General features: G+C 39.7%; 1 long non-coding RNA gene across 1 annotated transcript in view; it reads right to left on the reverse strand.

The window, feature by feature from the left end:
* Positions 1-684: 684 nt before the first annotated feature.
* LOC127542728 (uncharacterized) overlaps positions 685-14258 on the reverse strand; it is a 49392-nt gene continuing 35818 nt past the window's right edge. The window contains exon 2 of the long non-coding RNA XR_007948803.1: positions 685-4136. This is a non-coding gene — a long non-coding RNA (uncharacterized LOC127542728). The remainder of the gene's footprint in view (positions 4137-14258) is intronic.

Raw genomic sequence — 14258 nt, forward strand, 5'->3', positions numbered from 1 at the left:
CTGTCACTACTTAGGATCATAGAGTCAGAGTCAAAAGGTTCATTCAGACATCCAAGATGGGTCATTTTGCTCTTTCATTCTACACATTCCCATCAATCCGCAGATGTTCATCTTCTGTGGACACCAGCTTCTGTCTCTGTGATACTCAGTGACTGCTCCCTCTTCCTCACTCTCTCTGTTCCTCTCCCTGTCCCTTTTCCTGTCTCTCTCTCTCCCCCAAGATTAATCTCACTTTCTTTTCACTTTCTGGGAACCAGAGCATCAAGGAACTAGAGAGTCATTAGATACCCTCAAGTCCAGCCCTATAAGTTGACTGATATGAAAACTGAGGCTGACAGTGGTTAAGGGATTTCTCTAGAGTAAGACACCTTGTCAGCTCCTGATAGCGAATTGAAATTCAGTCAACTCCAAATATAATGCTCTTAAAAAACATTAGGACACTTGGCTGGATTGTTCACATTTCCCAAGATTCCTATCCCTTGACAATGATTGCTCTCCTTGTTCAATTGCTCACTTTCCATGAAAATTACTTCATCCCTCATTCCTTTTTTCTTTTTTTCTGTTCCCCCCCTCTCTCTCATGTCTTGCTATCTAGTCCTCTGTTTCTATCTTATTCTGATTCCCTCCTTGACTCTCTCTCTCCATCTCCCTCACTCTCCATTCTTTTTTCTGCTTTTCCTTCCCTCTTTTCCTACTCAAAAGTTTTTATCCTTTTGATAATTTTTACAAATAATAATCAATTTTTCCCCTCTCTCATCAATATAATCATAGATTTAGACCAGGGAGAAACCTGGGGGCCACTGAGTCCAACTCCATTATATTGTCTCAGAAGAAACAAAAGTTTATACACTCTAAATGAATCTCCCAGGCGCAAATATTTAGTGAGAACGCAAAGTTGGATCTGAACTCAGCTCTAAACCTCCAAGGACAGTCCACTCAGAAACCTCACTGTCCACAGAAAATGTTCCTCTTCTCTGACTGTGTGGCTCAGAAGCTTTCTGACCTACTGTCCCTCTAATCTAGAAATCAGTACTCTGCATTAGCTCTTGGTCACTGAGTTTATCTGACATTTTGAGATGGAATGAACCATAAGGGCTACTGAGTCCAACTCCATCATTTTAAAGAAGAAGAAAGCAGCTTAGACAATTTTGGTGACTTTGCTAGTATCACACAGCTAGGAAGCACATTGTGAAGCAGAATTTGAACTTGGGGCCTCAGGACTGTCCACAACAGTGATGTGTCCTCTAGGAGCCTGTGTCACTTCACGCATTGCCCCCAGGCCTCATTGCTTCTCTCTGATCTTCCTCATTGCCAGCTTCCCTCCAAATCTCTCACACAAATTGCCAGGGGGCTTTCTTTTTTCTCTCTCTCATCTGCTGGGTCACAGAGCTAGAAAGTTACATTACATCCAGCCCCATCTTTTTACAAAAGAGGAAACTGAGACTGAATGAAGTCGATTGACTTTCCCGAAGTAACACGGTTTGCCACGGTGTGAGTCAGAATGAGAACGCAAAATTGTCTGGACCCCAAGGACAGAGGACCATCCACCATGAGACTGAGCAGGTAGAACATTACAGGCATGGTGGAAAGCCAGTGAAAATATGAATAGTCAGGGGACAGAATTACCTTCAAGGTACAGCAAGGAGGATAATGTCGCTGCACCCAGGGGAGGTGGAGGAGAATAAAGTAGAACGAGACTCAAATGCAGGAAGGGCAACTTGGGAAGAGATCTGATCTAAGAAAATATTATTTATTAGATTCTGGAAGCAGTAGGGAGCCACTGAAGCTTACTGAGCAAAGGGAACATGATTGGACCTGCGCTTTAGGGAAAGCATTCTTGGCCCAATGGAGGATGGACTAGAAGGGGGAGACTTGGAGCAGAGCCACTATTGCCATAGTCCAGATATGAGGTAATGAGGCCCTGGACAAGACTGGGGTCCATGTCAAAGCACAGAAGGGGGAAATACTTAACAGATGTTACAAAGGGCAGTCCTCTCTCTATTCTGACTTGGATTAAAGTAGACGGATCCCTGCATACCCTAGAACTGCCAATTAAGCTACTTTCTCAATCTCATACCTCTCTTCCTCCAAATCATATCTCAGACGATCTCGAGACTAATTTCTGTATTCTGCTGGATCTTCCTCTGCAACTTCAGCATATTTTCCTTGTACATCTCAAATTCAGTTTAAAACTTTATTCTTTCGTGATCAAAATTAAGGATTACAAGCAGTTTCTCACTTTCTCAAGCAAAACTCTTCCAATTTCATTCCTTACTTAAGAGCTTGCACAGGCATAGTCCATCCTAATTTCTTTCTTATTTGATTTCTTACTTTATTTGCTTCTTATTTCTATGGCTGCTTCTCAGCAATTAGATTAAGCTAAATGAGTCACAGAAGACCACAGTGGTCAGAAAAACTATTCTCCTAAACAGAAATTGCTTATTCTCCTATTCCATATTGCTCTCTGATTTAAAAAAGCTTCTTTCTTTCCAAGCAGGAATGAACTAGGTTAAACATCAGATGATGTTCAAAACTTCAAACTACAAAATGACTACCTAATTTTTTCACCACTTTTGGAATCGCTGGAGACAAAACTTATAAACTCGTTTCAGTCATGCTAAAGGCTGAAAATCCTCTACTCTCTGAAATCTCATTCCTACATAAAAGAAATAAATCCTTCAGTTTTCCAAAGAAAAAAGAGAATGCTATAGAAATTAGGGTGAATTTTGTATGCAAATTCCACCAAGTATTCATTTTGAGGACTTCTAAATGGCTCTACCCCCAAAATCCAATTAAATAATGGAGCATATATGAATAAATTCAAAACTTAAGAACCTCACAATCTGGAAATACACATTAAATACACTACAATTCACTCATAAATCTGTTCACTAATTAGTTTGGAATTCCACAACATATATACTATATTACAAAGAACAAACAAGCTCACTTTCTCCTACTCTCAAGAAAAGAAATTTTGCCATAATTCTAAGCTCCCTTTTCAAAGTCATAAGAAGAATAGAGACTAATTTTATTTAGTCAAGAGATGACCAAAGATTGTGTGATTTTCTTGGTTCTTCATTTGGTCCACTAAAGTTTTGGAATACAAGAGGAAAAGAAGTGGCCAATCCTTGAGCTAGTTCAGGAACCAGTGATTGTCAGACTCTCACTGTGAGAAGATCCATCCACAGAACTCATTGAGGTCTTCACAAGAGTTTTGCCTCATGATGTGTTTGAGCTTATACATTCACTCACACAATCACTGGCCGTCCTCATTTATGCACACATGCAAACCTATCAAATGCCTTCTCTTAATTTCATGGGGGAATGAACAATTTTTCTTGAGGCAAAGAGCAGGAGGTTCCATCTGAAGTCTTCGTCTCAGCTCTTCTGCTCACAAGACAAAGGAAGTGTTCCTCCTATTGAGGCACAAGGTTCCTACATCTTTCCTCCCTACCTGCGAAAGAGAAAGCTTCAGAAGTAGCTACAGCTACTAAGACGGATGGTCCCAGCCTCGATCAACAGTTCACAACTAAGCCAATTCCCTGGCACAGAACTGCCCTTCCTGTGAAGCCACAACCAACCAACACCTGACTCACCACCATTTCTACGAGTTTCACTCACCTCTCCTTTAGACCAAAGAAACCTGCATAAAAACCACTCTTCCTGCCCAACGAGCAGAAGAATGACAGAACCATGGGAGGCCAGTCAGGTAAGCAAAAATCTTACCTCGTGCGCGTTCCAGCAGTCCCAGGTATCCCATCACTCCACTAGCTCACCGCAAACCACACTAATCAGCCTTCTAATTGCAAACATTTGGAACATTCTCAACCTCTTACAAGAAGCCCAACAATTAACCAGAAGCCAATGACCCTAGATCAACACCTGCTACATCTACCCTGCTAAGGAAGGCTGTTCTCCATGAATAGAAACAAATACAGCTTTCCAAGGAAGAAATTGGGTGTGTAACCTTTGAAGCACTCAAAATATGGTGGTTTTAAGGAGCAGTCTACATACTCCTTTTTTTATGAGAGGGAGAGAGAGAAAATAAAAGGGATGAGCCAAAGGAGGAAAGGGAAAATTTGGAAGGAAAACCAAAGGATTTATTATCTGTCACCAAGGTCTATCCATTTGACCTTCTGCACACCTCTCACAAGTGACACTTCTGTCCTCTGACATTGCCCCCACCTTGGGGCACTTCCTCATCATCTCATATTGAGCCTCTGAAAGAGCCTTTTTATTGCTCTTCCTGCCTCCATTCTCGCCCTGTCCCCTCCATCCTCCATTCAGCTGCTCAGCCAGCAGGGCCACTACTCAGTGACCCCCAGAGCCTCCAGAATGAGATCTAAAAGCCTCTGCTTGGCATTCAAAGCCCTTCCTGACCAGCCGCCTTTCCAGTCTCCTTTCACCTTACACTCCCCCCCATAATACATAAGTAATGCAGTGACAATGGCTTCCTTTTTCTTGGAACAACACGCTCCATCTTCTGACTCTAACCATTATCAGTGACTGTCCCCAGGCCTGTGATGGTCTCCATTCTCAACAAGGCTCCTACGTAGCTGTTGGCTTGTTGTCTCTGCCATGAGACTGGGAGCTCATGAAGAGCTGCCATTCACCTTTCTTTACATCTCCAGGGTTTAACATGGGGCCTGACATGTGGTAGGTACTTAATGAATGTTTCTAACGTTCATTAAGATGAATTTACTTTTTATTCAAGGGCAGGAGATAAGAGGAAGGGACCAAATTTTATTAAAATTGAACAAGGAGCCATTTTGGACAAAAATGCATGGTCTCTTATCCAAGGACAGCAAGTACTTGTCACCACGGTGGATAAGACTTTGAGCCTGTCCTTGTAGGGGGATAGGGGATTCTCTAGTATCAGGGGACCCAGGGAGCTGGGGGATTTCTACATTTTAGGCCATCAAGATGTGGCAACATGACTGTGGTTCTCATTCCAACACACACACATGGCATCAGTGCCAGGGCTTGCTTGCCCTCTGACCCTCACGGCGCCATACGGCTGCAGGACAACGGAGGATCATCAAGTGCGACACCAGCATTTGACAGAAGAGAAAACTGTGGCTAAGGTAAGTGAAGTGACTTGCCCGGGATAAACCAACTTTGCCCCAGCTGAGTTCAGATGCAAACTCCAGTAGTTCTCCTTCCACCAGAGGACTCTATTAAATGGCCCCAAGCTGCCTCCCAGACACGTCCCAGGTCTAAAATCCTAACTTCCCTTTCTACTCCCTGTCCTTCACTATCACTGTCTCTAGAAACCTACCCTTCTGACTCCCCAGTTCTCCTGGCCCTCTTACTCAGCCTTTCCCCTGGGCTCGCCAATCCCTTCCTTTGTCTCTCCTCCTCACAAGGCTTTTGCCTTGTTCTCGCTCACACTCAGTACCTGGTCTCTTCCTTTTCTCATTATAACCAATATCATCAGAGACTCAGAGCTGGAAGAAACCCTACAGGCCATTGAGTCCAAGCCTAGCATTGCAGAGCAGAAGAAAAGAAGGCTCGGACACTGAGTGGCTTGCCCAGGGTCACACATCTAGTAAGGATGTGTGAAGAACCTTTGGACTCGGATCATATTGATTCCCAGGAACAGGTTTTTATATACATAGAGACTTTGCTCTATATAGGCTCCACAAATGGCCCCCAAAGGCCATTCCCATTGGTCCTGTCCCACTATACTCTCTCCTCCTCTATACTCTTTTCTCTAAATTTATCACTCTCTTCTCACTCCAGTCCTGAGTGGGCTTTCCTTTCTCTCCCCCCATCCATAAACTCATAGAGCCAGAGAGACCTTAAAGGCCACCGTGGCCAGTGCCATCATTTACAAAGGAGGAAACTGAGGTGGAAAAAGGCAATAGGAATTGCCCAGCATCTCACATTAAGCACCAAGTTTCCAACTCCAATATCTTAACTCTACACCAGAGATCTTTTCATCATGCTGAGCCTCCCTTCTAGGGGAGGCCTTACCTTTTAATCTCTTTCCCACTTGGGGCCTCCTGCCTCGATTGTTCACCCTCTTCACAATGCTCTTTCTCACTCTATCTCTAGCTCCTATTTCTGTCTCTCTTTGTTCCTCACTTTTCTTCTCCTTGTCTTTACTATTACCTCCTGATGTGGAATTGAAACTTGAACAATTAACTCCAAGTATAATCCTTTAACTACCAGGACCCCTGGCTGGTTTGCTACACATTTCCCAGGAGTCCTCTCCCTTTACATATTTTCATCACTTTTCTCATTTGCTCACTGCCTTCCAAAATGTAATCCTCTTTCATTTCTTTGTCCATTATCAAGTGGTTCTCTTTCTCTGTTTCTCTTTCTCTTTCTATCTCTCTGAATCCCTCTCAATTTCTCTCTGTATTTTTCTGTCTCTGCCTCTCTGTCAGTCTCTTTTTCTCTATGTGGCTCTCTCTTTTTCTCCAAGTTGTCCATTCTTTTTCATCCTTCCTCTTTTCATCTCTCCTTCTTCCTTAAAAGCTTTTTTTTTCCTTTGTTCTCATTTCAACTCTATAATGATGGGTCTTTTCTTATTCTCTATCTCACCAATACTCTCTTTGATTTAGAGCTGGAAGGAACTTTAGGCACCATTAAGTCCAACTCGATTTAATGATAACAGAAAAAAAATAGATGCTTAAACATTCTACATGAATTTTCACACGTCAAGTAATTATAAAGAATGTAAAGTAGAATTTAAACTCTGGCGTCCAAGACTTCAAAGATCCAAACAAAGAGACAGAGTTCTGTGAGTTACTGGCCCATGCCATTAGCCTCAGTATCTCTTCTCTGAAACTCTCTTCTCCTTAATACTCTACACCCTCTATCTTAAACTTTCTTTTCCTACCCCAAGGGCTGTCTTGGTTATCTCCAGTACCAATAAAGTCATTAAGCTTCGGAATCAATAGTCCAGCCCCACGATTTTACTAAACAAAGAACTGAAGCTGACTGTGCTTAAGAGCCTTCTCTAGAGTAATGTATCTTATGAGCAGCTGTGGGTAGGACATAAAATCAAAGTGTGAATTCCATGTGGTGGGCTCTAAGCCCTGGGATACTAAGTTGACTTGCCCTTCAATTATGTGATCCCTCCTCTTTACAACTATACCTCACCTATGTTCATCTATCCTATTCCTCATTTTCTGAGAATAAGGGTCTCTTTCCTCACTCCCTTTATCATTATCATATAATTCTCCATTTCCCTCTAAGTCTTTCACTCTGATTGGCTGTATCTAGATTCCTGTATCTTTCTCTATCTCTGGTTTTCTACAATTATTTCATTGCAGTTCTGTCTCTCTATCAATCTCTCTGGCTTTCTATTACTCTCTATTCCTCTATCTCTTTCTCCCTCTTCTCCTTTTTTTCTTCTCCTTTTCCTCCTTTCCCCTTCCTACTTATAAGTTTTCCTTTGCTCTCATTCCTATCCAATACTACTGAGTCTTTTTTTATTCTCTATATCCCCCATATCATCATATATTTAGAGCTGGAAAGAATCTTAGGGGACATTGAGTCCAATTCAATTTAATTATTACAAAAGAAATAGAGACATAAATATTCTAAGTGAGTTGCTACATATTAAATGATCATGAAGAATGTCTGCTGAATGATCTATTCCCTCAATGTCTAACTATCTCCTGTCTCCAGAATAACAAGGCAGTTCTATTGCTTTCATCATTCCCAGGCATATTAAACTGGAAGGAAACTACAGCCATCCATCCAACTGAGAGGCATCAGGGACTGCTGCCTTCCAACAAGAGCTCACTGAGTCATAGCTCTGTGAGACACGCCTTCTACCATCCCCCTTTCCAGGAGGCCCTTCTCTGGGTCTCTCTCCTCAGTCATTCAGGATTTCTTCCAACTCTCACTGCCTATTTGAATCCCAAGTGGACGTGCTTTTCTCTCACTGGTACGCATATCATCACAGAGTTGGACTGTCATTAGACATCATCAAATCCAGACCCATGATTTTAATGGGGAGAAATCTCGGGCTGACAGTGTTTAAGTGACTTCATTAGAATCGGGCTGTCAGCACGTGAGGCAGCATTTAAATTCAAAGTGTAAATTCAAAGTTTAATGCTGTGTCCTCCAATACCTTGCCACCTTTTGCGCTCTCTTACTTCTCTTCTCCTCCCTCTCTCTCTCTCTCTCATTCTCTTTTCCTGTCTAGTTCTCTTTCATTTTATCTCTACACTTCTGTCATTTTGTGTCTCTGTCTCTTTTTCTCTTACTGTTTCTTTTTCTTTGTTTCTTTCTGATTTTCTCTCTAAATTTCACTCTGTCTCTGTCTCTCATTCTCTTTTTCTGTTTCTCTGATTTTATCTCTATATTTCTCTGTCTCTCTCTTTCATTATTTTTCTTTTTCCCTGTTTCTCTTTTTCTTTATCTCTATAGTTTTCTCTTTCACTTTGTCTCTTTATTTCTGTCTCTCTCATTCTCTTTTTCTATCTCTCTGTTTCTCTTTGATTTTATCTGTATAGTTGTCTCTGTTACTTTGTCTCATTCTATATATCTGTCTCTCCATCTCGCTCTTTCTGATTCTTTCCTGTTTTGCTGTTTCTCTTTGATTTTATCTCTGTATTTCTCTATCTTTCATTTTGTGTCTATATCTGTCTCTTTGTCTTTTTCTGTCTCTCTTTCTGTCTGATTTTTTTTCAACTAAATCTTTTTTATTTTCAAAACATATACATGGAAAATTTTTCAGTATTCACCCTTTCAAAACTCTGTGTTCCAAATTTTCTCCCCCTTCTCCCCCCACCTCCCCTACATGGCAAATAATCCAATAAATATTAAACTGTTAAAATATACACTAAATCCAATATATACATATATATACACACATAGTTATATACTTATCTTTCCACACAAGAAAAATCAGATCAAAAAGGAAACAAAAATGAGAAAGAACACAAAATGGATTTCTTTCTGATGTTCTCTAAATTTTTCTCTATCTTTGTCTATCTCTCTCATTCTCTTTTTCTATCCCTTTATTTTTTCTGATTTTATCTCAATACATTTGTGTTTGTCTATCTCCATCTCTCTTTTTAGTTTTCTTTTTGTCTCTTTCTCTCTGATTTATCTGCATTTCTCTCTAAATTTGTCTATTTCTCATTGATTCTCTTTTTCTGTTTGCCTATTTCTCTCTGATTTTCTCTCTTTATTTCTCTCATTCTTTTTTCTGTCTGTTTCTTTCTGATTTTATCTATAGTTTTCTGTCTCTGTGTGTCTCTCTCTCATTCTCTTTCTTCTATCTCTGTTTCTAATATTATCTCCATATACCTTTCTCTGTCTGTCTCTGTGTCTCTCTCTGGTACTCTTTTTCTGTCTTTCTGTTTCTCTCTGATTTCATCTCTTTGTCTCCATCACTTTATATCTCTGTATGTCTCTCTCTTTCTGGTTCTCTTTGTTTCTCTCTGATTTTATCTTTAAATTTCTCTCTCTCTCTCTGATTTTATCTCTATATTTCTCTATCTCTTCTCTGCCTGTCTTTGGTTCTCTTTTTCTGTCTGTTTCTCTCTGATTTATCTCTTTATTTCTATCTGTCTCTATCTTTCATTCTCTTTTTTTGTCTCTCTGATTTTATCTCTATATTTCTGACTCTGTCTCTAGTCTGTTGGTCTCTCTCTCTCTCTCTTTCTCTCTCTCTCTCTCTCGTTCTTTTTCTATTTCTTCTTTATATTTCTCTCTATCTCTCTGTCCCTGTCTTTCTAACTGTCTCTGTCTCTCTGCTTCTGTTTTCTATATCTCTGCTTATCTTTATCTCTGTATCTCTCTCATACTTTGTCTCTCTCAGTAGGTCTGTCTCTTTTTCTTTCTTTCTGCTTCTTTTTCTGTTTCTATTTCTCTCTGATTTTCTCTCTAAATTTCTCTTTGTCTCTCTTCTGTATCTCTCCATCTCTCTCTTGTTCTTTTTCTCTGTTTCTGATTTTATTTCTATATTTCTCTCTTTTTCTATGTGTGTGTCTCTCTCTCTCTCTGATTCTCTTTTTCTGTCTGTTTCTCTTTGATTTTATCTGTATAGTTCGGTCATTTTGTATCTATGTCTATCTTTTGTTTTCTGTTTCTCTCTCTCTTTTTGTTTTTCTGTTCCTCTCTGATTTTATCTCTACATTTCTTGCTGTCTCTGTATTCCTGCCTCTCTCTCTTGTTCTTTTCTGTCTCTGCTTCTTTCTGATTTTCTCTAAATTTGTCTATCTTTCTGTCTATCTCTAATTCTTTTTTTTCTATTTCTCTGATTTTATTTCTATATTTCTGTCTCTGTCTCTGCTTCTCTGTGTCTCTCCCCAATCCCCTTGTTCTTTTTCTGTCTATCTCTCTCTGGTTTTCTCTATATTTCTCTGTCACTGGTTCTCTTTTACTATCTGTTTCTTTTGGACTTTATCTCTATATTTCTCACTCCCATTTTGTCTCTCTTTGTATGTCTACCTGTCTCTATGTTTTTCTTTCTGGTTCTGTTTTTCTTCTGAGTTTCTCTAATGTTATCTCCAAATTTCTCAGTCTAATCAGTCTGTATCTCTGATTCTCTTTTTCTGTCTCTGTTTTCCTATGATTTTATATTTATATTTCTGTCTGTCCCTCTGTTGTCTGTCTCTCTTTGATTCTCTTTTTCTAGCTCTGATTTTATCTCTACAGTTCTTATTTCTTCGTTCTCTCTCTTTCTCTGTCTCCCCTCTTCAATCCCCCTCTCTCCCCCTCCTCCCTGTCTGACTCTTTCTCTCTTTCTGTTTCTCTCTCTCTCTGATCTTTATCTCTATATTTCACTCTGTCTCTGTCTTTCTGTCTCTCTCTCTCTCTCCTCTCTGATTTTCTTTTTTTGTCTGATTTTCTCTCCATAGTTCTCTCCCTCACTTTGTCTCTGTCTCTCTTTCTGGTTCTGTTTTTCTATTTTTCTGGGATTTTATATCTATATTTGGCTCTGTCACTCTATTTCCATCTCGGTCATTCTTTTTCTATCTGATATTATCTCTATATTTCTTTCTGTCTATATTTTTCTCCCCCATATTTCTTTCACTGTCTTACCCTCTCTCTTTCCCTCACTCTTTTTATCTTCCACCTCCACCTTTCCTGCCAGGATACACTCAGAATATGTCTATCTTGTTCCCACACTGGCTACGCTCCCCCCCGCCCCCCAGAGCCACACTCACTTTTCAGCTTCCTTTACTATCTGGCTTCCACCACTGGAACTACTTCCCTGAGGGCACAGATGCTATTTTTTTCCTTTTGTTTGTATTGCTAGGGCATAGTGTACTGCCTGGTACACATTACAAGCTCAATAAATGCTTGCTGAATAACTGATTGACTCTTCACACTATGACCCTTGGCTATCTCTCTCCCAATCCCCACTACTGAAGCTGTACTGTCTCTGATCTACCTCCTTCTCTGCCTCTGCCTCTACCTCTGTGTCTATGTCTCTGTCTCTCCCACTCTTTTTCTATTTGTTTCTATCTTATTTTGCCCCTAAAATGCTTTCTTTCGTTCTTTTTTTGTTTCTATTTGACTTTATATCTATATTTCTCTGTCCACTATATTTGTCCCTGTCTCTGTGGCTAGTCTGTCTGTCTCTCTCTCTCTTTGTCTCTCTCTCTGTCTCTGTGTCTAGTCCATCTCGCTCCCTCTCTGGTTTTTGGACTCTGCCTCTGTCTGTCTGTTTCTCTCTCACTTTCTCTCATTTTTTTTCTGTCTCCGTTTCTCTGATTTTATCTCTATAATTCTCTGTCTCTATGTCTGTCTCTGTCTGTCTCTCCAGTTCTGTTTTTCTGTCTATCTGTTTCTCTTTGATTTTACTGTACAGTTCTGTCACTTTGTCTCTGTTTCTCTGATTTTCTCTCTAAATTTCTGTCTGTCTGCATCTCTATTTCTCTCCATCCCCCTCATTCTTTTTCTTTCTCTGTTTGTCTCCGACTTTATCTATATTTCTCTGTCTATCTGTCTCTCTGGTTCTCTTTTACTGTTTTTCTTTGATTTTATTTCTGTAGTTCTCTCTCTCACTGTCTCTCTCTGTATGTCTATCTGTCTCTCTCTTTTTCTTTCTGTTTGTCTTTTTGTGTCTCAGTTTCTCTGATTTTGTCTCTAAATTTTTCTCTGTCTCTATCTGGCATGTCTGTCTCTCTGATTTTCTTTTTCTGTATATTTTTCTCTGATTTTATCTCTTTTTTTCTCTCTGTTGTCTGTCTCTCTCTGGTTTTCTTTTTCTGTCTCTGATTTTATCTCTATAATTCTCTCCCTCACGTTGTCTCTCTATGTCTGTCTGTCTCTCTCTCTGGTTCTATTTTTCTGTTTCTCTCTGATTTTATCTCTGTATTTCTCTCTTTCTATCTCTCTTTTTCTCTCTCTGTTTCTCTCTGATTTTATCTCTGTATTTTTTTCTGCCTATGTTTCTCTCCCTCATCTTTCTTTTGTTCTTTCTCACTCTCTCTCTTTCCCTTATTCCTTCCATCATCTTCCTCTCTCCATCCCCCTCAAAAGCTTTCCTTTCCTTTCTCCTATTCCCACCCAGTAATAAGGGATTTTTTTCTTTTTCTGCTAGATTTTTCTTTCTCTTTCTGTCTCTGTTTCTGTCTCTCTTCAGTTTACTTCTGCCTTTCTCTCCTTCCTCCTTCTAAGCTTTTTCTTCCTTGCTCTAATTCCTATTCATTAAGCAGTGATCTTTTCTCTTCTTCTTTATCATCAATATGATCACCGATTGAGAGCTGAAAGGAACCTTAGGGGCCATTGAGTCCAGCTCCTTATTATAGTATAATAGCAGAGGCTTGGACACTCTAAATGAATTGCCTGGGGTCAAACATTTCTTAAAATGAGAAGTAGATTTTGAACCCAGGACTTCCAAGTCCATGGAGAAATTTTTCTTCTACTCCCCTTCCTACTGGTTTCCTCCTGCATGTCCTAGTTAGTCTTCTCCTGCCCAAGTCCCAAGGGGACAATCTTTGCTCTGTCTGGAAACAGCATCTTGGAGCTGAAGCGTCATTAGACACCATCAAGTCCAGCCCCATCATTTTACTGAGGAGAAAATTAAGGCTGACAGTAGTTACAAGACTCCTCCATAGTAACGGAGCTTGTCAGCAGCTGAAAAGGGATTTCAATTCAATGACTCAACTCCCAGCAGAGTGCTCTAACACTATGCCACCTCTTTGGCTTCTTCTATAGTTGCTGGCTGTCTTTTTCCTTTGCATCTCTCCCTTGTTTCTTATCTCTATTCCTTATTTTCCTCCATAGTGGTCTCTTCTCGCACTCGCTAGTTCAATATCTTATAGTCATCTCTGTGTATGTATGTGTGTTTGTGTGTGAGACTATTGCTATCTCTCTTTTTTTATTTGTGCCTTGTTTTCTTTTTCTATATTAGTACCATTCTCTGTCTCTAAATTTGTCTGATTCTCTATATCTATCCCATTCTATTATTTCCTTTTTCCATCTCTCAATCTCTTTCAATCCCTCTCTCTCTCTCTCATTCACTTTCTATTCCCCTTTTCCCTCCTTTTTTATCTCTATATTTCTTTCTTTGTCTGTCTCTTTCCAGCTCTCTTGTTCTTTCTCCGTTTTTCTGTTTCTGATTTTATTTCCACATTTCTCTCTACCTCTATCTCTCTCACTGGTTCTCTTTTTTATGTTTCTGATTTTCTCTGTATTTTTCTCTCTGTAACTTTGTCTCTCTGTGTATGTCTCTCTCATTCTCTTTTTCCTTTTCCTTTTATCTTTATAATTTTACATATATTTCTCTCGGTCTCTGTTTCTCTATTTCTCTCATCCTGATTTTATCTCAAAATTTCTTTGTCTCAGTCTATGTCTGTCTCCATCATTCTTTTTTTTCTGTCTCTATTTTTCTCTGGTATTTATCTCACTGCTACTTTCTGTCTTTATCTCTTTCTTTGTCTCACTCCCACCTTGTGTCTTTGTCTCTCTCAATATGTCTCTATCTTTGTGTGTCTCATTCTCGTTTTCTATTTCTATTTCTTAGTGATTTTATCTTTTATTATATTATTATCGCTTAATTTAAATGATTATATTATCTTTTATTATATTATCTCTTAATTGAAATGATTCTCTCATTCTCTTTTTCTGATTTTGTCTCTAAATTTCTTTGTCTCTGTCTCTCTCATTCTCTTTTTCTATTTCTTTCTGCTATTTATCTCACTGCTACTTTGTCTTTATCTCTTTGCCTCACTCCCACTTTGTCTGTCTGACTGTCTGTCTCTGTCCCTCTCTCTCTTCCCTTCCCTCCCTCCCTCCCCCCCCCCGCCTCCTCCTCCTCCTCCTCCTCCAAAATT

Source organism: Antechinus flavipes, chromosome X, assembly GCF_016432865.1.
Source record: "Antechinus flavipes isolate AdamAnt ecotype Samford, QLD, Australia chromosome X, AdamAnt_v2, whole genome shotgun sequence".
Lineage (NCBI taxonomy): Eukaryota > Metazoa > Chordata > Mammalia > Dasyuromorphia > Dasyuridae > Antechinus > Antechinus flavipes.